The sequence below is a fragment of the Diabrotica virgifera genome, chromosome 3, assembly GCF_917563875.1.
Source record: "Diabrotica virgifera virgifera chromosome 3, PGI_DIABVI_V3a".
Classification (NCBI taxonomy): Eukaryota; Metazoa; Arthropoda; class Insecta; order Coleoptera; family Chrysomelidae; genus Diabrotica; species Diabrotica virgifera.
Window position 1 is genome coordinate 10,725,123 of NC_065445.1, and position 27,737 is coordinate 10,752,859.

A 27,737-nucleotide genomic window follows, 5' to 3' on the forward strand; every position below is an offset into this window, starting at 1 on the left:
ATAAGGTCATGGTTATTTTTATAAGTATCACCTAAACGTGAAATCGAAAATCAATATTATATACAGAGGGGAAATAGGGATTTCAGATATCGGTTACGGAAATTTAATATAAGAATTACTTGGATCCTCAACAAAACCACTAAAATCCGGACTAAACAATATCAACAACCAAGTCATAATACTCTTAAGAAAGGAAGCCTTACAAAAGAAAATGATGTTATTATATTCCCAAACAAGCTACCAAAAAATCTCCTATATTTGTCTTACTTATTATAAAGTAATTATTGATATTTTGGGTACACATTAAAAATTACTTTATTATAGTTTGACTTAAATTACCAGAGAACGGCAGTTCTCGCCAGTGGTGCACACCCACACCATCATCACATTGTTTGATTTGCTTGTATAGGATAAATTGCTATGTGGAAATGCGTTCAATGTGTGTCCCCGTTTAGGATTTTGTCCTCTTCAGGGTTTGTAGTGTATGTAAAATGTTGGCAGCAAAAGCAAACAGTCCGAAAAAACACACTGGGGCAAGCGCCGTATCCTGGTGTTTTTTGTATCCTGGGTTATGCCGGACGGTGGTGTCCAGAAGGCTAAGAAGTCAACAGAGAAGAAAGTTTGATGGATTGTTGTTGGTTCCATAGACATTTTGTGTACTATCCGTGCTTTGCTCTCGACCAGTCTCCCTAGAAACCATTGTACAACGACAGGCGAACCTGCGTCCCTCGTCGGCGGTCAGGAGGTGGCTTTGAGCGCAGCGTGGACAGTGAGCGTTCGAGTGGAGAAGCACACACCCCCCTACGACACTATAAATACACAAAATTTTCGATTTTCTAAATCTGACGAAATTGAAAATTGTACCAACTCCCATCATAACGTTCAGGAAAAGACTCACCCATTTATATATCAACTATCCATTTTGGTCCAAGGGTGTGGATTTTACGGCCCTTCCTATTTAGGGCCTGTTTTTCGTTATCGTCCCCAAAACTCCCAAAAACTTAGAAAATTTAACTCCGACCTTTGCGGCTTCTAATATCAGTACCTTTCCTACGCATGTTTAATTTTGAAAATCGGTTATACCTTTCAAAAGTTACCGAGCTCAGAAATATGACTCAATTTCTATTTAAAAAAGGGAAAACGTTTGTGGATATGTATGTATGAGGCTGGAAAAGTTAAACCGATCTGAATTTTTTTCTGTGTTTGAAGAGGGGGTCAGAGCCGATTCAGAACCGGTGTAGTTTGTGACTTTTGACCACCCATAAGCCAGCTATAGGACTTGGTAGGTACAAAACGGCATATTTTTTGGAGGTATATATCTTCGGTTCAAAAAGAGACAGGAGAACCGCAAATACACCAAATCAATAGTGTTGAGTTAAGCTTTCAAATGGTGTTTAAGCCGTCAGGATGAGATATACACAAGGCTCAGTATCGCCGAAAAACTGAAAAACTAAACTTTGAAAATTTTGGTTTTTCGACAATTAGTCAAAATTTCAACCTACGAATTGCGCCAATAACTGAGCGTTTGTAGAAGGACTCTAGACGAATCTGACGGTGTACACATCATATCCGGGAAAGTTCGAATTTTTAAGTTATAGGCTTCATAAGTATGATCAAATCTATTTCCTATGGGAAAAACGGTTTTTCAAGCTCAATAATTCCTGTAATAGCTTCAGTTATCATACTTGTCAGATACTACTTGTCAATACGTTTCAAACTCATGTTTAGTGATCAAAATCGGTTAAGCCGTTTAGAAATTATTAAGCTTCAAAAGTATAATAAAATTAACGATTATTCCCGAAATGGTTTATGTAGTTGTGGAGGTTACGACGCTAAATTTGATTTAGCAACGGGCAATCCGAGTTCATTAACCGGCCATCCCAATAATTTTTTTCAATCTGAAGTAAAGAAATGCAGACTTACTCACAATCATTTAATAATACTTCGACGACCGGTTTCGATCTCTACACTATTCAGATCATCTTCAGGTCGGCGTCGGCGTTACAAGTAGTTAAATGCTACAATTAAAGAAAGTCAGAGTTAGAACATTGTCTGTTGTATCAAAATGCAAATAGAAAGCCCAAAGATTTTGAAAAGTAAGCAACTGTTGACATTTCAGAACAACAAACTGATACATACGTATGCACACATATGAGAAACAGGTACTCAGAAGCACGCATACGCACATATATGCATGCGGTTTATGACTATTTATTGAGTTAAGTTAAATTTTAAAATTATTAAAACTTTTTTCTAAAAAACTAAAAAACTATATAATTTTGATCCACTTACATGCCGTTACAAGGAATGCTTTGTAAGTTCATCGATAACATGTTTAAGTTTAAGTCTTTCTTGCACGCTTCTAGCCACTTTTTCCGTGGTCGTTTTCTTCTCTTCTTTCTCTCCCTCTCAGCAGCGAGTCCTTTGTCTACCTTCTGCCAGTCATTCTCGCAAGATGGCCTAATCATCTCTTTGTTTATGACGATCTCTCATCTCTCATCTCTTTTAAGTCTCTTTGTTCTGACGATCTGGATTTCTGGTTTTCGGTACGGCTTTCCGATCCCTGCATTTGTTCGTCTTCTTCAAACGTCTTCATCGTCTTTTACTTCCACAAATATCTTCCTTAGAACACTCCGCTCCCAGATGTTCAGCATATTTTCTGGATTTTTTTTTCATAACCCATATTTCGCTTTCGTAATGGGTTGTGGGCTGGATCACTGTTTGGTATAGTCTCAATTTTGCCTCTCTGGAGATGTTTTTTGCTCTTAATAGTTTGTGTAGGGCTCCGACAGTCTTTCCTCCTCTCGAAATTTGCTTATCAATTTCTTGGCTTTCTTTCATTCCAAGTAATCTTTGAATAACTGTTCTTTTTGAGACTACCCTTTCTGTATCTGCAACTAAATCATCTCTTAGTTTATGTACACTGTCCCGTCTATTGTCTATTTCTGAGAGCAAGAAGTATAAGATGGTGATGGTGCAACTCACGCCTTGCAATATTCTAGTACATTCTGACCGTCCATGATGGCATGACGCTGATGAGCCTCAGCATTGGACCACGTTCTCCAAAATAAAGACTTACATAGAAATACTAGTGCAGTCACTGAAGGTTTTCACCTCCGATTTCGTTGAACCTCCATCGATTTTCATGAAAATTGGTGAGTAATTAGAGGATACCTCAAGGAACAAAGGTGACATAATGCCAACTTGCGCTTTTACCCTAGAGATGGATACCACCCCTTCTCGGGGGTGAAAATTATTTTATTAAAAATAATACCATAAGTCGATATAGGGACAAATTATAAGCCAAATTTGTTATATAAAGTTATTAAAATAAATCAACACTTTTTGAGTTATTAAAGACCAAAGGTTTTTCACGTATAATTCAAAAACTATAAGCTTTTACAAAAAAGTTATTATTACTGAAATTGAAGATAATAAAAAATTGAATACATTCCTCACATAAAGAACTACTCTAATGTTAGCTCAAAGTGAGTTATTGGCAATTGAATGTGTATTTTTTTTTTCGACGAGTACTCAAATTTATGTATTCAAGCTTAAGTAACGGGAAAACGATGCAATGTATAGAATATTCCTGCTAAACATTTGCCAAAGTACTTCGGAATACCTATCAAATGAGCTTCAGAACAAAGTAATAGCGTCAAAATTAAGCAAGTTATAATGAAAATAAAAGAACCGTTTCCAATTTTTTAGGAAAAAGTGAAAAATAAAACATACGCCATTTCCACAAAAACTAAAATTTATAGTAATTCTTACAAAAACTTCTTTATATTAGCATAAGTAATGTTTTCGATAATTTTGACCGGTTTAGAATGCATATTTTTGAAAAAAAGATATAATTGAAAAAAATCATAATTTTTAGAATTACTATAATTCTCATATTCTTTTGATAATAACTCCAAAAATACTCAATATACGTAAAAAATTATATATAACCAAATTTTAGTTTTTTCTCTGCCAAATATTTTACCTGTTTTACTATTTCTATTCGCGATTGAAACGGAATATAGAGGGCAGGTCGAATGCAAGAAAATGGCCGATATAAATGGTATAAACAAACATTCAATTGAGGAATAGAACAATACCGATTTGATTTAAAATATTTTAATGTACTCATAATGCTGAAATTTACTAAAAATTTCTTAATATTGACCAAATTCCATTCAAATCAACAATTTTCTGGTTTGTTTATACCACTTATAGTAGTTTAAATTTATTCCACCAGAGGTCAGCTACTTTGTTTTTCATCGCGAATAGGGTAAAAATTAACCGCGATAGAAACGTTTAAATTTTAAATTTTACTGTGAGAGCCATGCAACCGAGGTCATTTAACCTTTTATTTTTAAAAAACTTAGGGGTTTGAAATATTAGGTTCAACGCACTTAAATAGCACTTGGAATTAACATTGAAACAGTTTTTAGATGAACCTGATATCGTAAACACGAACGGAGTTATTAAAAAAAAACAATAACAATTTTTGAAAATATTTTAAAAGAAAAATTAAAAAAAAATTTGGAGCATAAATTTTAACGCTATGAACATGTTCGGGGGCTCATTTAATAGATATTTTTAAGTACTTTGACAAATGTTTAATAAGTTTATGTTATAAAATGCATCAATTTCCCGTTATTTCAGCTTGAATACTTAGAGTTTTTTATTCGCCGAAAAAAATATACATTCAATTACCTATAACTCAGTTTTAGTTAACATTAAAAGGTTTTTGTAGTAAGGGCTTTATTTGGTTTTTTATTAGCTTCAATTTTGATAATAATACATTTTTTGTAAAAACTTACACTTTTTGAGTTATTGATGAAAAATTGGTTAAAACATGCATTTTTCTCAAGAAAAATTAAAATCTTTGATCTTTAATAACTCAAAAAGTTTTGATTTATTTTAATAACTTTATATAACAAATTTTGCTTATAATTTGTTTCTCTTTCGAATTGTGGGGTATTTTTAATAAAATAATTTTCACCCCCGAGGAGGGGTGGCATCCACCCCCAGGGTAAAAGCGCAAGTTGGCACCATGTCACCTTTGTTCCTTAAGATATCCTCTAACCACTCACCAATCTTCATGCAAATCGATGGAGGTTCAACGAAATCGGAGGTAATAGCTCATATTCACCTTCAGTGACTCCACTATACCTTATATCCAAATAAATATCCGGATACCGGATACAAAATGTTGCATTTTTTTTTCTACACCAGTATAATAGAGTAGGAACAAGGTTCTATTTTGACAGTCTTATAATCCGAGTTTGTAAGTCCTATTAATTTATAAATTGCCCTTTTTATCTATGATTTAGAAAGGTAAAACAGCTTTGGGCTTAGATAGATTAGATTGTCCCAACTATACATCACATAAAATCCCCTGGAGATTACCAATTGTGGCGGGATTCCCATCAAATTTCTACTATACGACCTTCCCCGGTACGGGAAGCGGGAAGATCTCGCATGCAGTCGAAACAGGAACTCCGATTTGCGATTTTATGTAGCACAATAGGGCAGTGGGAAGCGCAGAAAATTGGTGAAATATTCCAAAAGCCGTGCACCCCCGGCCCCAGCGAGGGTGGATTATTGTATCAAGAGACCTTATTTGACTCGGAAGAGGGGGTGGATGACAGCGTTGCCGTATTTAAATGTTTTTCTGTCTGTGTTAAATCATTAGAGATTAAAAAAAGTTTTAAATAAAACTTTATCGTACGAAACGGTTAATGTCGGTTCGCTAAACTCAGACACAACTGGGTAGTAATTTTAGTAAATATTTTTTTTTTTGTTTTTGGCCAATTTTGACAAAATTTGCCAAATTACTAACTATTTAGTAATTATTAACTATTTAGTAATTCTTTTTTTAACAATTTTACCAAATTGGCAAAATTACTTACTAAAATCACTAGCCAGTTGTGTCTGAGTTCAGCGAACCGACTATACGAAAAAGATCGTAAGGTAGGTAGTACTTTTTTATCTATTTGCCTCATTAATCAGATTTCACATTTATAATAGAAAGTGTGACCATGGTCTCATATTTTTTTGTATCATTTCTTTTCTTGTCCTTCAATGTTCTATAAATTGTTTCGCATATATACTCAACCCCCTCAATGTTGTGAACTGTCTTTATTTTTCTTGAACATGATGGTGAATATGGTAGTCATAGGAACATAATACCCAAAATGATCGCTAACACTAAGAGAACTAGCAGAAAAATAAGAAATAGGAAAGGTTTTGAGGGAAAATTGCTAGAAACGTAGTTTGTAGAATGCTAATTTGAAGATGGAGTTACAAATGAACAAATTGCAAAAGGGAAAAGTTTCTAGAATGAATAGGGAAATAGATGAAACCGCCTGCAATAGAACTAGATTATAAAGAAAGAATAACAACGAAATCATGTTACAGTAATAAGATGGATGAACGGACTGACAAAGGGTGATGAAGGAAGGAAAACAAGAGTTTTTCTTCTTCCTTTCCATCTCTTTCCCTCCTTTGTCTATCTCTACCACTTGGTGATTTGTCCCTTGCTATTTTAACGGCTTGTATGACCTCCTTTCTACTGATGTGATTGTTCCATTCTGTTTTTCTGTTTAGTGCCCACTCGTTTACACCCTGTACATTACACTTTTTGTTCTGATCTCGTTACTCATTTATTCTCATTTCTGCTGCTTCTCACACTCTGTGTTTTGGATGTGCGTGTGTTGTTTTTGATGTGTACGTCACAGATCACAAATTCTTGATTTCGTCTTACAGTTAATGTGTCGGTTATGCCATCCTGTTAATCTATTTACTCTTTGTACTTGATCTCTTACTTATTTTCAACGTCTTTATCACTGGACAGTGTAATCCATGGGCACTTTATGTCCATTACTCGTTTAAGGCTATTTTCATTTTTAGTCGAGGAAATGAAGCATTTTGGCTCACAATTTTTTCGTCCAGCATGGATTTACTTGAAATTTTCACAGAAGGTAGGAAATAGTCCTAGGATCATTTTCTATATCATGCTGCTGTACGCTAAAACCTTGGGGGTAGTTGCCACCCCATCTCGGGGGTGGGAATTTTTTATTACATTTTAACCATGTAAATCGATGTAAAAAGTAATTTTAAGAAAAAAACGTTTTTTGCATTTTCTTCGTAAAACTAATACTTTTCGAGTTATTCGTGGTTGAAAGTAACAGTTTTTCTACGGAAAATCGACTTTTTTAGAGGGTTTTTTGAGAATAACTCGAAAAATATGCATTTAATCAAAAAAAAACTGTAGCTTTCAAAATTGTATCTTTTAGTAACACAAACGAAACTGTTTTTCTATATTTTTACGACCAATACAAACCGAGATACGGCATGTTAAAAGTTAGCTTTTTTCGTCAAATGCATAATTTGAAATAATCAAAGCCAAATAACGGGAAAACTTTGCATTTTTCCAGAAAAACTTACATGATGTTTTTTCAAGCATACAATAAGATCTTTCAAAGACAATAAAAAAATTTCTAGCATAAAAATTGAGCAACTTATGATAAAAAAAAAGTCGGTACCTGTTTTTCTCTACGAAAATAACAGTGAAAACAACCCCCTAACTACCCTTGTAACTAAAAATTGGTCTTCGCCTTTCTGTAATTCCTTTTATATTTATATTATCAATTTACCCAAGAAGTTTGACCTATTTAAAAGGCCTAATTTTAGAAAAATTGGAGTTTAAAGAAAAATTGATTTTTTGCAATTTTGCATTTTTTATCATTTTCTTCAAAATATCTCCGAAAATACTGGAGATACGAAAAAAATGATAGACTACTAAATTGTAGCTTTTTTAATAGCTAAAATTTTCTTATGCATAGATTTTCATTACAGTAAACAGTTAGAGATATATTATAGCTGTTTAAAACATCTATTTACTAGCAAACATCCCCTTATTCGAGCCCCTTAAACCCACCTCAATTAAAAATTAAGGGATCTTACGGAATTTAATTTACACAGTCTTATTACTCTTCAACAATCCTACAAAACTGTTATTGAAAAAACTTTTTATCGCCAAAAATGAAGGAACTATGTTTATAAAACTATTTTTTTTTCGAAAAATTCGATTAGTCTCCTATAGAGCATTTTCAATGTACCTATATAATACCACAGAGCCGGTTCGTATACTGGATGACTAAAAAACTATTTGTATGTGTATTTTTATATATTTGTAAATTCGTATTTTTGTGTAAATAAATGTTTTTGTAATTCTTTAATTCTACTTTTTTTTTCTGTATAGGTCTATTAAATTGTCTACTTATAAAAATTGCAATGTTATTAAGGGTTGTTTTTAAGGGTTGAAATATTATGTTATTATATACTAAAGCATAAAACAATCATTATTTAACCAGTCAAAACCAAATTTTACCTATATTAAAGTTTACAATGTTTATATATAATTTTTGACAATAAGGGTAGTTTACACCCCTAAATATAATCAACGCCCTTGAGCATGATATAGAATATGAAGTACAGGGTAAGATGATCCTAACCCCAAATTTTTATGTAAATTGATGCAAGCCGAAATTATTCTTTTAGGATAAGTAAACTTTTCATATATACCTCCAACAAGGGTGGTTTTAAGGGTTGAAATATTGTGATATTATATTTTAAAGCACAAAACAATCATTATGTAACTAATAAGAAGCAAATGTTGACAATATTAAAATTTGAAATGTTATTTTATAATTTTTTACAATTAGGGGTGGTTTTCACCCTTAAAAAACCAAAAGCGTACAACGGCTCAATATAGAAAATTAACTAGAGGATGAAATGGGCCTAATCCCAAATTTTTGTACAAATCGATGCTGGACGAAAAAATTGCGAGGTTTTGCCATTTTTCCAGTTTCATTTCCTCGACTATTTGGACTCTCAATATTGCATCGCATATGTAACAGAGAATTTTAATTTCATTGTTCCTTATTCAGTATCCTATTCATTTATTGGCGCTCTTTATGATTAGATTAAATAACACAGGGCTTAGTAAATCCCCCTGACTTATTCCATTGCCTGTATCAATATGTTCCGTAAGTTGTCCCTTTATTCCCCCGATAGTGGTTGCATGACCTTGACGTTGCCGTTGGTTCGGGGCTTCAGTTAACTGCTCAGTTAGGGCTGTAGTCTGGCGCAGGAAGTGGAATGTGTGTGAGAAAGAAAAGAATGATATCTCCCTAATAAGGAGCTCTACGCTGGCTGAAGGCGCCTCATATAAACTGGCCAGGTCTGGTGAATGGGAAGCATGAAAGGATGTGAAACAACCTCGCTAGAGCAGTTTCTGTCACGACTTAGCGCTCTGGAATATCTCCCGGTAGTCGAGAGACTAGAAATGGATTAACTGCTTCAGCGACCAAGACTCAAGCTGCTGCAGTAGCTTGATACCATACCTGGTGCTATCATACCAGGTAGGTATGTAGGATGGTGCTCGCCCCCTGCAATGAAATCTCAAGACTGGATTAGTGTCCAGATTGACGTTTTGTTGTGGGGGAAGGAGCCATCTGCAGAAACCTACCTGCTATAAACCGTGTCTACTACGTAATAAGCGAACATAGATGTGGGGGCTTGTCTTAACCGGCCGACCAAGTGGAAGGGAATCACAATTAAAATCCCCCCAATTTCAATCTGGAATAGCATAAGCCGAAGAATGAATGTTTAGAGGGTATCTAACTTGCGAACTCTGGGGCACCTCAGTTTCAATAGCCTTCTTGTAGCACACGGGGCTCTGCTGCAGGTGACATTTAGTTCCCTAGATCTCGTGGGAATCTGTATGGGAGCCTGTAATTAAGATAAAGAAGGGGTATCTGACTCCCAAAGATCGGAAATGGAAATCGAGGTTAGCCATTCTCATGCACAGGCCGAAAACAAGCCTGAAAAAACTGAGGAGGAGCTATTCCTAACTAGTAGTGATGAGCTAAGGTCCTTAATGCCTGGTTGCACTAACAGATCTTAAGCTTAAGACGTACCTTAAGCTCAGCTTACGAAAAATACGCGTTGCACCATTGAGTCTTAGATCAATTTTCTTCAGCTTGCCACAATGGATTGCCACGTGGATTGCATCCTTAACTTCGTCCCAGTTAGACGTGTGAAAATTATGGTGCAACGTAAGTGAGACTTAAGGCGGCCCCATCATAAGCTGAGCTGGGCTAAGCTGGAGCTTAAGATTTGTTGGTGCAATCAGGAATAAGTCCTGTACACAGGAAACAAAGTATACTTAAAGCCAAGTGGTGTCCAAAGAAAAGGTTTAAATACCTTCTTAAGAAAGAGCTGACTCTGGAAGAAGCCCGATAGAAAGCACTAGGAAAGACTATAAGAAACATCCAACAACGGACAGGGCTAAGTTTTGAACAGCTAATACGAACCGCCAAAGACAGAGAAGAGTTTGCAATTGTACTAAGCAACTTCTGTTGTTTCTGAAATGACCGATTGGATTGATACATAATTTAGAGTTAACAGGAAATCCGACGGTGATGCGACAACACCGCGGAAAGCTCTTAACGAGAGCGACTTGATCGACGTAGAGCTCGTGGTGTTTTCGATGTTTCGATTCAAAAGCGATATCCGTACATGCCGACGAAGGTGGCTGTGACGTGTGATTGCATTGCCGACATGCTTTCTTGATTGACGACGTTTTGTGCTTGCTGAAAAAACACCATCAGATATTGCCAGTTATTAACGACGGCGTTTTTGGCGAAAGGATTACGTAAGGTAAGGATCATGACGTATTTTATTAAAGTGGTGCAATTTTTATCTGTTTTTGCTCTGTTTAACATTTAATTTTGATCGGAAGATCTATCAGTGGCTATCAGCTATTTAGATGTGTAATTCCTCAATTAGGAGAGTAATATATTTGTAACATGACATTTTCATTAATTAATAGTTAAATTTACTATTTTTGTCGGGAATAAGCCACAATTTTACTCTAAAATTAAGCTTAGGTATTCTTCGATTTCCGATTCTGAAATGTTCTCAAAATACAAAACAATAAATTAAGTAAATTTTGGTTTTGTTACTTGATAAAAAATTCTTCTAATAATTTGATTTTATTTCATTCATATTGACAATTTAGACATATTTATATTTTACATTTTAAATTATATTAGATGACATTAAAATTATATTGCCAATATTTGTGAGTTGCGTTTCTGAGTTATTGAAAGATAGTTCCAGTTCATTCGATTTAATGAAATCAACTTTAACTTAAGAGCGCAGTCGCAAAATTTTGAGGCAATGCTTTTTTAATGCATTCATTTTTTTCGAATCCTGAAAAAACTAATATATACATTTTTAAAAATTTTCACAAAACGCAGAATGAAAGATTATATTTTTACCGACGGCCGAAAGTTCCTGAAAACTTAAATAATTTCAAACATCTCACTCAAAAGAAACTTTTTGTTTCTTCTAAGGGACTTTCCGCCCTCGGTAATAATATTTCGTTCTGCGTTTAAATTTTTCAAAAATATTTATTAGTTTTTGCAGGATTTGAAAAAAAAGAATGCATTTAAAACGCATTAGCCCGAAATTTTGCGCCGGCATTCTTAAGAATGTCCGTGAGAAAAATCAGCATGTGATTTGCCTTTAAAAAGACAACCACATGCAATGATGACAGTCAAATTCTCCTGTTAATGATCCTATAGTAAATCATGAGGAGAAAATACCATCCCGACATGTGATAACTATTTGGTCTTACATTATTTAGTTTACTTTGAATATAAACACCAAACTCTGTTGTTATATACAGGGTGTTTGGTAAAGAATGGGCCATAGCTTAACCTCAGATTCCTGAGGTTAAAATAGGTCGATTTAAGCTAACTTACCTTAGTACAAAAGTTGATAATAACCGAAATACAGGGTGTCAAAGTTAAACTTTTATTTATTCTTGAATATTTCCTGACAGGCATGGGATAACAACACGAAATTTGATAAGGGGAGGTTTTTTGGGATGAGAAATCTAAATTCGCCACCAAAAATGATGTATTTCCCAGGGGGCGCCACATACGTCTTGCAGTGCTCATTTAATACGTTCAGTTTTTTTATCCCCCACTCTACATACTTTTTGAATCCAAATTTTTATTTTGTTGTTATTTTTACTTAAAAAAGGTATACTACATTCATTTCGCTAAACTCAACCGTTTTTGAGATAAACGCATTTTAAATCTGCGAGGCAACATATTTTTTGCATATTATCACTGTAGCACAGTACATATATAGAGGTTCCACAGTAAAATCACTCTTCTGTCGGCGCTTTGATCTCAGGAAGTAATACCGGCAGTACGCAATTGGTAATTCACCAGTGGTGGATGCGGGTTTTCCCTGTTAAAACCCGTACGTTTTTATGCGACTAGCAATGCGGGAGTGGGGCAAAAGCGACTACCAACATTGCGCGGTCGCCATGCGCGACTAGAGATTTTACTTCCAGTTTTTCGGAGAGTGGTTCTACTGTCCCTCTTTATACTGTGACTGTAGTTACACCCGAAAAATAACTTAAAACCATAAAAATTTATAAAAATGTATCGCAAATTTCTTCAAATGGAATTTGCGAGGCAATGACATAAATATGAGAACTGGACACTTATTATGGTTTCAAGTTTATTTTTCGGGACTAACTACAACGATAATATTATGCACAAAAATATGTTGTATCGCAGATTTAAAATGCGTTTATCTCGAAAACAGTTGAGTTTAGCGAGATGAATGTAGTATACCTTTTTTAAGTAAAAATATTAAGAGAATAAAAATTTTTATTCAAAAATAAGGCGGAGTGGGGGATAAAAAAAATTGAACGTATTAATTGAGCTCTGAAAGACGTGTGCAGCGCCCTCTGGGTAATACATCATTTTTGGTAGCAAATTTAGATTTCTCATCCCAAAAAACCCCCGCTTACCAAATTTCGTGTTGTTCGCCCATGTCTGGCAGGAGATATTCAAGAATAAATAAAATAAAAGTTTAACTTTCGTACTAAGGTAAGTTAGCTTAAATCGACCTATTTTAACCTCAGGAATCTAAGGTTAAGGCCCATTATGGCCCATTCTTTACCAAACACCCTGTATATTGTACTTTAACACATTATAAAATATAAATTATGTATCCTCGGTATTAGGCTATTGCTTATATTCAAAATAAGATAGCTAAAAGGAACTACAACGTTAACGGGGTTTTATTATTTCATATGGTCAATGGACATCTATATATGAAAAAACCGCGGAGTGCTACCATTTAGAGGGGTGCGTTTTTGAGAAATGGGTGAATTAGTCCCTGGGCACAGGTTACATTAGGGTGAGTTCTATGCACTTTTGGTACAAACATACCTACATAAAAATTGTTCCCGGTTAAATTTCCTATCTAAATATCACTTTTTAAAGTCAATAACACTTTTTTTTACAAAAATATATTCAAAAGAAAAGGCACAAAGAAACCCAAAAGAAAGAAATTTTGTTTTTTGTCCCATAACTTTTGTCCACGAGGATATAGGTATAGACATTACTTTACAGAAAAAAAACCTACATATTTTTTCTTTAAAATGTTGTTTAGTAGAGGTAATTAGGATTTATAGTTTTCGAAATATGATTTTTTAAAATTCGCCACTCACAGCAATTTTGAGCAATGTTCCTTGTTATTTCGCAAATATTGTTCTGTAACTTTTTTCTACGTAACTTTAGGTACGATCAATCAATTACCTTTAAAACGGTCTGCTGTATAATGTTGTACGACTTTTTTGAAAGAGATTATGGTTTTTCATGGTTTTTGTACTTATAACGATTTTTTATAATATAATATAAAAATAAAATAATATTATTATATAATATATTATATATTACATAATATTATATTATATATAGTATATATAATATAATATTATATTATTATTATACCTAATATAAAAAACATATTACTTTTTACATTTATACGGTTATTTTTGAAATTTCTCATTATAACTTTTTTTCTTCTACATTTAGGTATATATTATATTATAATAAAAAAAAGCTTATTTTGTTTACTTTCTTTTTTTTCTTACTTTCTGTTCTTTAAAATGGTGTATCATCTATATTTAAATAATGGAAAACGAGCGAGTGATTCTTTGATATTTTTTACCTGTATTATTTAAAATTATTTCTTTTAAAAAATTACATAAACATTAGTCTTAGAAAACATCACATTAGTTAAAATTATTTAAACGTTGACATTTAAAAAAATTTCAAAATCAAAGTCCATCTCTTCGTTAGCATTAGCTTCAATATCTTCCTCTGTCACCTCAGTTATCTTAGAGTTCCCACAATTAGTACCCATGCACATGCACCCTTTGCAGAATATTGAACAACTAATTCTTATCTTCTTACAACCGCAGTTTTTTGTACATCCTTTGGTACATTTACATGCTACTTTTTCAAGCAAAGCTTGTGGTGCAGGAGCTTTGACAGTAAATATTGGAATTAATCCATATTTTGAAGTTTGCCCGGCCGAGTCAAGTGGATCCAAAGTATTACCTATAAAAAATAAGATTCAATCATAACACACAATCACATTAAAAGTTATAATGAGAAATTTAAAAAATAATCCTAAAATCAAAAATCGTTGCAAGTACTTATTACATTTTGAAAAAGCATATCTTATTCAAAAATAATCCTAGAATTATTTATAATACACCATTTTAAAGTAAACAGAATAATATATACCTAAATGTAGAAAAAAAATGTTATAATAGGACATTTAAAAAATAATCGTAAAAAATATAAAAACTCGTTAAAAGTATAAAATCTTGAAAAAGATAACCTCTTTAAAAGAAGTCGTACAACATTATACAGTAGAACATTTTAAAGGTAATTGATTTTTATTCCTCTTACATGTACCATTGCATATGCCTAAAGTTGCGTAGAAAAAAGTTACAGAACAATATTTGCGAAATAACAAGGAAAATTGCCCAAAATTGCTGTGAGTGGCGAACTTTGAAAAATCATATTTCGAAAACTGTAAATCCTAATGACCTCTACCAAACATAATTTTAAAGAGAAAATATTAAGTTTTTTTTCTGTAAAACAATGTCTATACCTATATCTCCGTGGACAAAAGTTATGGGACAAAAAACAAAATTTCCTTCTTTTGGGTTTCTTTGTGCTTTTTCTTTTGAATATATTTTTGTAAAAAAAAGTATCTTTGACTTTTAAAAGTTATATTTAGATAGGAAATTTAACTAAGAACAATTTTTATGTAGACCTGCTTGTACCAAAAGTGCATAGAACTCACCCTAATGTAACCTGTGCCCAGGGACTAATTCACCCATTTCTCAAAAACGCACCCCTTTAAATGCACCACTTCTTTAAAACGCACTCCGCGGTTTTTTCATATATAGAGATTCATTGACCATATGAAATAATAAAACCTCGTTAAGCTGTTTGTAGTTCCTTTCTATAGTACATAATCAATAGCCTATATGTTATTGACTTACTAATAGTGGTATTTTTTTCTATTCCTACTGTATTCTACTGAGGAACATTTAACATAATTAGAGTCACATATTTTATTCTTCCCTTTTTATCATCTGTTTCTTTCAGAACTATATACTTAAATCTTTCCATTGAACTCTAGTTCATTTTCCCAAGCGTGTTTACATAAATATGTATTCTATCAAATTCTCTATTTTTGATATAAGATTGATGTTCACTTATTCTAATATTTATTGGTATTGATCTAAATAAAAATCTACGCATTCACAAGGTATTTTATAAATACAATTCTTTGTTCTTTCTTGTTCATTATCATTATTAGGTTTAGTTTCAGATAAAATAGATCTCAATATGTTTGTTGTTTTGAATGATGTTGAAATGTTAACTTTATTTCCTATCCTGTGTATTTATTTTGCTTTTGCTACTTTTCTGATTATTCCTTCCAAAACTAGATTAAACAGAGTTGTTGATAGATATAGCGAGTCTCCTTGTCGTAATCCTTCATTTGTTTCACAATTATTTGATGTAGAATCCTTACAAACTATTTCGTTTGTTGTGTTTTCCATAGGCATTTTTACCATCCTGACGATTTTCTGACGAATTTCCTCTTTCATTAGTTCGTAGAGTCTGAAAAATTGTCTAAGAGAGTGATTAATATTCAGCTGAGCTGGGTGCTATTATCCTAGTTGTGAAATTATATAAACAACGGATCATTTTAAAAAACAGGTATATCCCTTGTTTATAGAATTTCACAACTCGGACAATAACACCCCGCTCAGTTGAATATTAATGACTCTCTCAGATAGTTTGTCAGACTTTACATCTGCTGTCTATATACCGCAGGTCTGCAGGATTATTTGATAAAAATATTTACAATTAACCCGGGAGCAGTCGCGCTCACTTCTGTCACGTAAGGAGTCGCGCGTAGAGAAAAAATCTCACAATACAAATTTAAATACGAATTTAAAACAAATTTATATTTTATAAAATTTTTATTTACTTGTTATGTTCAAAATGTCTATTTCTAACAATTTTAAAGCTAATTGGTTCTCACCAAAGCCATAAATTCCACAAAAAAATACAAAAAAAATAAAAAAAATAAAAAAATAAAAAAAAATCCACGCATTACTATGATCTTCCTCGAGGCACTTACGAGTGGAAAGCACTGTTGCAAAATTTTTCATCAAGTTGTCACGGAAAAGGATAAAGTGTTAGATTTTTTCTAACGGCGCGACTGCTACCGGGTTAACTGATAAAATTGTTCGACAAATTTTTAAGGGTACTCCAGTTGTCGGGCGCACCAACATTTTGAAACCTCTATATTTACCAAACTCACCCCTTCCCGAAAATTTTCCGAAATAGAAAAGTTATCCGACTCGACATGAATAACTGAATAAAAAAAGTCTCATGAGGGAGGTAATATTTTTTTTAAGTGTGGGCCCAAGACCTATTAGCTTTTGTCTTATAATTTGTGTCAATATTTTCTAAACTGCTTCTAGTAAAGCAATGCCTCTGTCGTTCAGAGGCGTAACAAAGGCCCCCCCGCAGCATCAAGATTGCGGGGGGTGGGCAATATATCAGGGGCCCCACCTAGTCGTCTAATATAATGTAAAAATGTGTTATTCTTATACTATTTTACGCATAGATATGGTTCAATAAAATTGTACATATATTTAGCACCCCAAATAAAATTAATCGTTAGCGCTTTACTGTTTATATGATCTGTAAGTTTGACCGGTTCAAAGTTCTTATTTTTGTAAAAAATTGGTTTTATAGTAAAAATTTTTTTTTTATTTTGCAAAAATGCTCTTTTTTCAAAATAACTTAAAAGTATTAGTGATATAAAAATCTCAAAGAGTAAAGAAATGTAGGTTTTGCCTTTATAAATATGTTAGTTTTGTTTTGTTTTTCTGTAAGACAAAAATTGGTTAATATATGGCTATTCAAAATTTGCATAAACTCGTAATTAGTGCTCCTTCAAGCCCTTTCAACTAGAACTCTTTCAAAAATGAGCACTTTGAACCGGTGAAACTTACAGGTCATAAAAAAAGTTAAGTGATTTGTAAAGCTAAATAGGAGGAGATTTTGAAGACTTTTTTACCAAAAAAGGGATTAACTTTATTTGGAGCATAACTAGTTTAGCTGCTAGAAAATTTTATAAAAAATAAAAATAAAGCTTTTTTAAACCCTTTAAAAAAGTTTTAATGAGTTTTCCCCGAAAAGTGCTTCATTTTTTGGTTATTTACGTTAAAACATTCGATTTGGAATTTGATGACGAATAAGAACAATTTTTCATGAGCTATAACTTTGGTTTTACTGGGTCGATAGACTTCATTTATTTCATTTTTTTATAAGCTACATGTTGGCTAAGAATATTTTTTTCGATCAAATACTTACTTTTTGAGTTATATGCGAAAAACCGTTTAAAAACGTGTTTTTTTTTTAAATACGAACATATTCACTCGCAAATAACTCGAAAAGTATTGACTTTGACCACTTCGGTGGTTGACGGTATCGTCGAATTTCACATTTATTTACTGGGCTATAACATATATAGGAGGAGCTATAACATATATAACGTTTGTTACGGAGTTTGCTATAGTCCACCATCAGGGCATTTTTCTTTTTCTCATATTCTTTGTATCAATTTGTATATCTCTAGCTCTAGCTTGTTCCCTCCTGCTTTTACCATTTCAGTCGTTATATCTCTGATTCATCGGCTTTTATTGTTTTTTAGTCCCATTATTTCATATTCTATTTCTTCATTTGTAGATAGTTCTATTGCTATGTGATCAACTTCTATTTTATGGATTCTTTCTCTTTCTTTTTTATTTTTGATTTAGCCCGAAAGGGTTTTTTAATAAATATACCTCTTTTAAAGGATCTTTCCAACTTGAAAAATTTACTTTTGTTATTGATATCTATAATTGGTAGGGGAGCCCAAGCGGGGGTTTTTGCAGTTACTCGAGCGCGTCAGATTATCATATGGGGAGAAACTTGGTACCCTGCAGATGTACTCTTTACGTAAAAATAAGCAACTTTTATTCTAGACTTTTTTTCGAATTATGGATAGATGGCGCTATAATCGGTAAAAACGATTGTTGGAAATGGAAAATTAAATTAAAAAATGGAAAGTCCCCACTGAAATGGAAAATTTTACTTAACTTTTTTTGGTTTTAGGACCTAATAATTACAACCCAATAGGTCCCCATAACGCTCGAGTGACTGCAAATTTAGCATATCTACTTTGCTCCACACTACCAATATATTTTTAACGTTTCACTAATCTTTCTTGATCTCAATAACTACGAACAGCTTGAGATCTATTTAACATTCTTTTTCTAACAAAGAAAGCGAAAATGAATGACACAAAGGTTCAAAAGTGTTTTGACAGGTAATTTTCGTACAAAAGTTAAATATAGAAAACAGGAAGTCTATTATAAAATGCAAAGACTGACCCTGTTTTGTTCAAAACTATAAATATTTATTGGACCTTACGCCGTTTTATAAAACTATCGTATACGAGGGATTTTCAAATTGTTCTGATTTTATCAGACCATGACTCTTTGTGTAGTACAAAAATTAACTAAAAATTAAATACCTACAAAGAAATAAATTTTGTTTATTTTACTTATTGCCATTTAGAAACACCAACTTGTTTACAAAACTAATCGCAATGATGACTACAAACTTCAAATTTCATTTATACTGTCAACTGCCTGTGTTGATACAATAAGTGTCTCTTTGTAAAGACAATGAAGTCGACTTTACTAAGTAACAAGATATTTACTCAACACACACACACACTACATATTACACTATAATCTGTGTTTATACACATTTTCTAACATTCCAGACATTACTTGACATTTCGAAATTTTTCTATAAAATCTCAAAACATTCTAGATTTCTTTAATATCTCTTCTTTTTCGTCAAATAATCTTTTTCTTTTCTTTCTTTCTTTCTCCCCTTCATTATACCCTTTCAGGTGTCGGATTTGGGTTTAGTTATGCTATGCTACATATTCACCAATATCTTCCACTCTTTTCTGTCTTTTGCTATTATTTTCATTTCCACAAGCGTTTTCTGTTTAATCTTTCTTTTTCTGGATTTTTCTCATTAGTCTACTGAGTTTCATTCTCATCAGATGTCCATACCTGTTTAATTGTCCATTTATTACAAGTATAAAAAAACCGCTAAACGCCGTAAAAATGAGTGGCCCATACAATATTCCAGCTACAAAAGATCTAATATGAATATTACGTGGCGCGAAAATATATTTTCATTTCGATGCAAAACAAAATTCTAGTTTTATTTTAAAATATTTTTCCACAATATTTGCTCAATTTGAAGTAAAACGCGCCACAAAAGAGTAACCTTGATACAGTTTGAATTTTAAAACCCTTTTGTGGCGCGTTTACTTCAAATTTAGCAAATATTATGGAAAAATCTTTTAAAATAAAACTAGAATTTTGTTTTGCGTCAAAATGAACATACATTTTCGCGCCACGTAATATTCATGTCAGATCTTTTGTAGCTGGAATATTGTATGCGCCACTCATTTTTACGGCGTTTAGCGATATTTTATACTTGTATCAGGAGTTTTTCAAAGTTATTTATAAATTAAATGTATGATGTTGAATGCAGTGTTTCTCGATTACACGTTAAGCTTTATAAATGGTCGCCTTTGTCGCATTACCTTCCAAATGATCTAGTGTCCATCGAATGTACACTAGATTTTTTTTTCTATTCGAAATAGATGAAAAAAAAATATTGGGATGGCTGGTAAATAAACTCAGATTGCCCGTTGCCAGATCAAATTTAGCGTCGTAACCACTACAACTACATAAATCCATTTCGGGAATAATCGTTAATTGGATTATACTTTTGTAGCTTAATAACTTCTAAACTGCTTAACCGATTTTGATGACTAAACATGAGTTTGAAACATATTGACAAGTAGTATCGAATGCATCTACAGTCAAGTATGATAACTGAAGCTATTACAGAGTATGATACATCAAGTATGATAACTATTACTGAGCTCGAAAACCCGTTTTTTCCCATGGATAATAGATTTCATCATACTTATGAAGCCTATAACTTAAAAATTCGAATTTTCCTGGATATGAGATATACACCGTTAGATTCGTCTAGAGTCCTTCTAGAAACGCTCAGTTATTGGCGCAATTCGTAGGTTGAAATTTTGAGTAATTGTCGAAAAACTAAAATTTTCAAAGTTTAGTTTTTCAGTTTTTCGGCTATACTGAGCCGTGTGTATGTCTGATCTTGACGGCTTACACACCATTTGAAAGCTTAACTCAACACTATTGATTCGGTGTATTTGCGGTTCTCCTGTCTCTTCTTGATCCGAAGATATATACCCCCAAAAAATATGCCGTTTTGTACCTACCAAGTCCTATAGCTGGCTTATGGGTGGGCAAAACTCACAAACTACACCGGTTCTCAATCGGTCCTGACCCCCTCTTCAAATACAGAAAAAAATTCAGATCGGTTTAACTTTTCCAGTCACATACATACATACATACCTACATATCCACAAACATTTTCTTTTTTTTAAATAGAAATTGAGTCATATTTCTGAGCTTGGTAACTTTTGAATGGTATAACCGATTTTCAAAATTAGACATGCATTGGAAAGGTAATGATCAGTAGTACTATTAGAAGCCGCAAAGGTCGGACTTAAATTTTCGAAGTTTTTGGGAGTTTTGGGGACGAGAACAAAAAACAGACCCTAAATAGGAAGGGCCGTAAAATCCACACCCTTTGACCAAAATGGATGGTTGACATATGAATGGGTGAGTCTTTTCCTGAACTTTAAGATGGGACTTGGCCCCTCTTTCAAATCGGTCAGACTTAGAAAATCGAAAATTTCGTGTATATATAGTGTCGCGTGTAGGGGGGTGTGTAAATTTTTTCAAAATTTCACTCGTATAAAATGGTATTGTCGGCGTGTCAGTCGTATTCTATATTTTCATTTTTATTTCTTGGACCAATTCTTTTTCCTCAGAATTGGCGCTAGTGCGTAGTACCTATAGTTTGTTCGATGTTTTTGCTCTGTTTGTTACTTCAAGTCAAGATCTATTTTTTCATCATTGGTAATTATATTTCCAAGATAATCATATGCGGTAACTATTTCCAGTTGAGTATTTTTGCATTTTGGTCATGGAATCTGTTATAAGGACTATGTCATCGGCATACAATAAGGCTTCTATAAGTATTTACTGGCTGTAATCTTTGGTATCCTATTATTGTCCGTGTTTGGTTGATTCTTTCTCCAGGATTTCTAATCAACTCGTTCATGACTATTATAAATAGTAGCAGGCTAAGACTGTCTCCTTGTTTGATACCTCTTTACCAATTGAATTTTTCATATCTTTCTCCTGCTATCTATACCTACCTACACGTCCTTTTACTACTCTGTAAATACTTTCAATTATTTTTATCAGTGTAATTATTGGTATAATTGTTTAATATATTAATCGAAAAAGCTAACGAATATCATATCCCGCTATACATGGCATTTATTGACTCCGAAAAAGCATTTGATAGTGTGGAACACTGTGCAGTAAAGAATTCCCTATACAAAACAGCAGAATAGACTACAGATATACCGACTTATTTACAAATATATATGATAAGGCAACAACAACTATTAAGCTAATGAAACAAACGGAGCCTATTAAAATAAACCGAGGAGTAAGACAAGGAGATATCATCTCGCCCAAGCTATTCAACCAAGCACTAGAAGATGTGTTCAAACAACTACACTGGGATGGCTTGGGTATAAACATAAACGGGCAATATCTGAATCACTTACGATATGCTGATGATATTGTATTAATAACAGAAAGAAGTGAAGAATTATAAAGAATGATGGAAGAACTAGATAGAGAATCGATAAAGATAGGACTGAAGATGAATTACAGTAAAACAAAAACCATGACCAATTAACAAGAATAACTAATAATTACAGTGGCACAAACAAGAATAGAACAAGTAAAAGAGTATATATCTAGGACAAATCACTAGATTAAATAAAGAAAATCAAACCGAAGAAATAAAGAGAAGAATAAGATTGGCCTGGGCATCATTCGGAAAACTGTCTTATATTCTAAAGAACAGAAAATACCCGCAATACCTAAAAACAAGAGTATTCAATCAATGTATACTCCCCGTTCTAATATATGGCTCTCAGACATGGACGTTTACAAAAGAAAATATGGAAAAAATAGCAAAGACAGAAAGATCCATGGAAAGACAAATGCTGAACATTAAACTATCAGACAGGAAAAGAAACGAATAGATCCGTAACAAAACAAAAGTGAAAGATGTCTCTACCCAAGTAGCAAAGCTTAAATGGAAGTTCGCCGGACACACCCTACGGCAGAAGGATGAAAGATGGACTAAGATGATTATACATTGGAGACCGTGGAACCACAGACGAAAAAGGGGAAGGCCACAGATGCGATGGTCGGATGACCTTAAGAAACACACTGGGTCAAATTGGATGCAAATTGCCCAAGATAGAGAGGCATGGAAGAAGGAAGAGGAGGCCTATATCCAAGGATGGATGTTTAGGGCTGATTAGATAGATAGATAAAATTATTGGTACTTTCATATTCTGCGCAAGCATTGCCATATTATTTTTCTTTCTAGAGTCGATCGTTGCTGTTAGATCTATGAATACCGGAATGATCTTTCTCCCTGAGTCAATACTTCTTTCTATTATATTTCTAATGATGTAAATGTAATTGTTTGTCTGTCTTTCTGATCTAAACGCTATATATTTGTTTCATCCCGTATCTAAAGAGTATGGTATTGATTTTCACCGGAAGCAGTATAATAATCCCGTACATAAATTGTAAGGTATTAGCAAGTGAGACATAATGGCTGGGATTTAAACTAAACCGACGACCGTACATCTTTTTTATATAATGATTTAGATTGTTCATGGCGACCCGAGTGGAACCACTTTCTAATTTACCAGAACAAGAAATTCATCGTAGGTCTCTTTATTTTAGATAATAATATTTACCATTTTGTTGATTCTGTTGGTAAACATATAGCCGGATGAGGGAACACAAAATTTTACGAAAACCTCCAAAAAAATAAAGGAAGGATGAAAATTTGGGAATAGGTAGTTAAAACTATTATTATTAAAGAAAAAGTTTACAATTCTACATTCCCTCTATTTTATAAAAATTGGGAAATACGGGGTGAAAAATATTTTCTCGGGGGTGAAAAAATATACGTTCAAAATAAGTCCGAAATTGTATAAAATGACTAATTCTACGTAACTTTTGTTCTATAGAGTTTATTCACAAAGTTAATACTTTTCGAGTTATTTGCTAGTGAATATGTTCAATTTTAACAAAAAAAAACATGTTTTTGGACGGTTTTTAGAAGATAATTCAAAAAGTAAGTATTTTAGAGAAAAAAATATTCCTAGCAAAAATATAGCTTATACAAAACTGAAAAAAATGGTGTATGCATGAGGTCTGTAGACCCAGCAGAAGCAGAGCTGTAGCTAATGAAAAGTTGGTTCTTCTTCTTCAAATTCCAGATCGAATATTTCAATTTGAAATAACCCAAAAACGGAGCTCTTTTCGGGAAAAATTCATTCCAACTATTTTAAAGTGTTTTTAAAAAGGTTTATTTTTGTTTTTTAAAAAACTTCTAACATTAAAAGTAAGTGAGTTAAGCTCAAAATATTGCTGGTCTTTTTTATTTTTTGCTAAAAAATTGCGAAAATCACCCTCTAATTAGCTTTTTAAATAAAATTAATCGTTAGCGTTTCACAAGTTACTTAACTTATGTATTGTTTATATTATAATCTATAAGTTTCATTGGTTCAAAGTGCTCATTTTTGAAAAAAATTGGGTTTAAAATAAAACATTTTTTTTAAATTTTGAATAAAATGGAATTTTTTATGGAATTAACTTGGAAATTATTAGTAATACCAAAAATCTCAAAGAGTAATAAAATTTTCGTCTTTGCTTTTCTGAATATTTTTGATTTTTTGTTTTCTTGTTAGACAAAAATTGTTTATGCTATGGCTGTTCAAAATTTGCCTAAGCTCGTGATTAGTTACACCTTCAAGCCATTTTAACTACAGCTTTTTCAAAAATAAGCACTTTGAAACGATGAAACTTACAGATCATATATAAATAATACATAAGCAAAGTAACTTGTCAAGTGGTAATGATAAAATTTATTTGTGATTCTAATTAGTGGGTGATTTTCGCGATTTTTTTTACCAAAAAATAAAAGGGACCAACAATATTTTGAGCGTAACTCATTTAATTTTAATGTTATAAGTTTAAAAAAAAACAAAAAGAAACCTTTTTTTAAACGCTGTAAAAAAATTAAAACGAATTTTTCCCGAAAAGTGCACCGTTTTTGGGTTATTTCACATTGAAATATTCGATTTAAAATTTGGAAGAAGAACCTACTTTTCATTAGCTATAACTCTACTTTTACTGAGTCTACAGACCTCATGCATACATCATTTTTTTCAGTTTCTTATAAGCTATATTTTTGCTAAGAATATTTTTTTCGACAAAATACTTACTTTTTGAGTTATCTCCGAAAAACCGTCCAAAAACATGTTTTTCTTTAACCAGTTACAAAAAAACTCGAAGAGGTACCACAAGGTTATTTATTACTGTTAAAAAACATAGAAGGACGCGTTTCGGCTTTTACAACCCATCATCAGCTTAAATACAGGACATAGAAAACAACGGACTGACCAGAAAAATGTACATAATATTACTAATAATTTCCAAGTTAATTCCATAAAAAATTTCGTTTTATTCAAAATAAAAAAAAATGTTTAAACCCAATTTTTTTCAAAAATGAGCACTTTGAACCAATGAAACTGATAGATTATAATATAAACAATACATAAGTAAAGTAACTTGTGAAACGCTAATGATTGGTTTTATTTAAAAAGCTAATTAGAGGGTGATTTTCGCAATTTTTTAGCAAAAAATAAAAAAGACCAGCAATATTTTGAGCGTAACTCACTTACTTTTAATGTTAGAAGTTTTTTAAAAAACAAAAATAAACCTTTTTAAAAACACTTAAAAATAGTTGTAATGAATTTTCCCCGAAAAGTGCACCGTTTTTGGGTTATTTCACATTGAAATATTCGATTTGGAATTTGGAAGAAGAACCTACTTTTCATTAGCTACAACTCTACTTTTACTGAGTCTACAGACCTCATGCATACACCATTTTTTTCAGTTTTTTATAAGCTATATTTTTGCTAAGAATATTTTTTTCGCAAAAAAATACTTACTTTTTGTTTATCTCCGAAAAATCGTCCAAAAACATGTTTTTCTTTAACCAGTTACAAAAAAACTCGAAGAGATACCACAAGGTTATTTATTATTGTTAAAAAACATAAAAGGACGCGTTTCGGCTTTTACAAGCCATCATCAGCTTAAATGCAGGACATAGAAAACAACGGACTGACCAGAAAAATGAACATAATATTCACTCGCAAATAACTCGAAAAGCATTGACTTAGCGAAAAAACTCTATAGAACAAAAGTTGTTTAGAATCAGTCATTTTATCTCATTCCGGTCTTATTTTGAATGTACATTTTTCACCTTCGAGAGAGGCTATTCCCCTCCATTTTTGTAAAATGGAGGGGATGTAGAATTGTAAACTTTTTCTTATATAATAATAGACAATTTCAACTACCTATTCCCAAATTTTCATCCTTTCTTTAATTTTTTTGGGTCAGATTGTTCTTTGATCGGGCTAATAGTAATGTTTGTCAGATAAATATCTAATGCTTTCTTTACCTTTACAGTTTTTCTGCATTATAGTACAAGAAAGCTTAAAAAATCACAATGCAAATATCAAGTTTGACAGCATACTGGATAGAAGAGCAAAATAAGCTTTAGTTGCTAATTAAATTGTTATATTGATGTCTCTTATAGGCCTGGATCCCGCGTACCAAAAAAGTTTATTAATAGCAAGCTGAAAATATGTTAACAGCTTAACGGTGTCTAGTCGGACAAACTTTGATGTCCGGGAACACTGAAACAGGGGAAGTTTTAATTGTGGAACAGGTTACAGGTTTCAAACGTCAGACTGCGAAAACGTCCCATGTATTTTGTCGGACAGAACTTCCAATTTGATTTGTTACCCTTTCAATAAACTCTCACACAAAATCAGACTGCTATTTATCACCAACATAATTCCTGTCATTTGACAAGTTCTACGTGTCGGACTTATTAAAATGCCCAGCATATTTTTGGACAAACATTTTTTCATATATTGTATAAAGTTTGCTATTGAATAAACTTGAAAACAACCTGCAAGTTTTCACAATCATAAACGTGTCAGGATGACAAGTTCCACAATTAAAACTTCCCCTCTTCCGGTGTTCTCATACAGTAAGTACCGTCTTAAGCACACACGGCGTCGGGGTGCAATACTCATCTTTGCGCCCACTTTGGTCAGAAGATCATATATGTTATAGTTACGGTAAAATTACAACTAATTAAACTAAATTAAACTATATTAAAAAAACGTGGTTTCAGTATTCAAACAAGATCAATTTTATAACACATATCAAAGTCAATTTTTCTAGCTTTTAATTTGGCAAAAGTTTTTATTACTTCGGTGGTCTACTATCTATTTTTACTTGCTTTTCTATATACTTCAGTATTAAAGCCGGGTTTGTTAATCTGTCTTGGGCCATTGATGAGTGCAGATAAGTTTTGATCAACTTAAGTTTAGAAAAAGACCTTTTATCTTCAGCTACTGTTACTGGAAGTGTTAAATATATCCTTAGACACCTAGAAAATTTTGGAAAACACAGAGTAAATTATTAGAATATACATATAACTGATAATATAATAATAATAATAATAATAATAATAATAATGACTTTATTGCTTTTTTTTTCAAAAAAAAATACAAACTAGACAAACAGTAATAATTATAATAAAGCAAAAGGCGACGTTCGCTCTTAGATGATGTTCCTAGAAACACCAGCTAAGAAGCGCTCTTCCACGTAACCGCAGCGCTCTTCCACGTAACCGCAATCGCTCTTCCACGTAACCGCATATCGAGTGGGGTTATGTCTTTATTTAAAAAAAATATTGGTAAGAAATTCTAATTCATTCTTATTGCATTCGCTAGTTTTTTTTTCAATTTAAACATTGCGTTGTTTTTAAGTTTTCTTCGGAGTTTCTCCAACTCAATACATTTTCCAGGAAAGAAAAATTATAATTACGTTTGCT

General features: G+C 32.6%; 1 protein-coding gene across 1 annotated transcript in view; it reads left to right on the forward strand.

The window, feature by feature from the left end:
- The first annotated feature begins 10,504 nt into the window (after positions 1-10,504).
- Positions 10,505-27,737, forward strand: part of LOC114324223 (uncharacterized) — a 165,328-nt gene continuing 148,095 nt past the window's right edge. The window contains exon 1 of the mRNA XM_028272000.1: positions 10,505-10,719. The gene's annotated coding sequence lies outside the window, so the exon portion shown is untranslated. The remainder of the gene's footprint in view (positions 10,720-27,737) is intronic.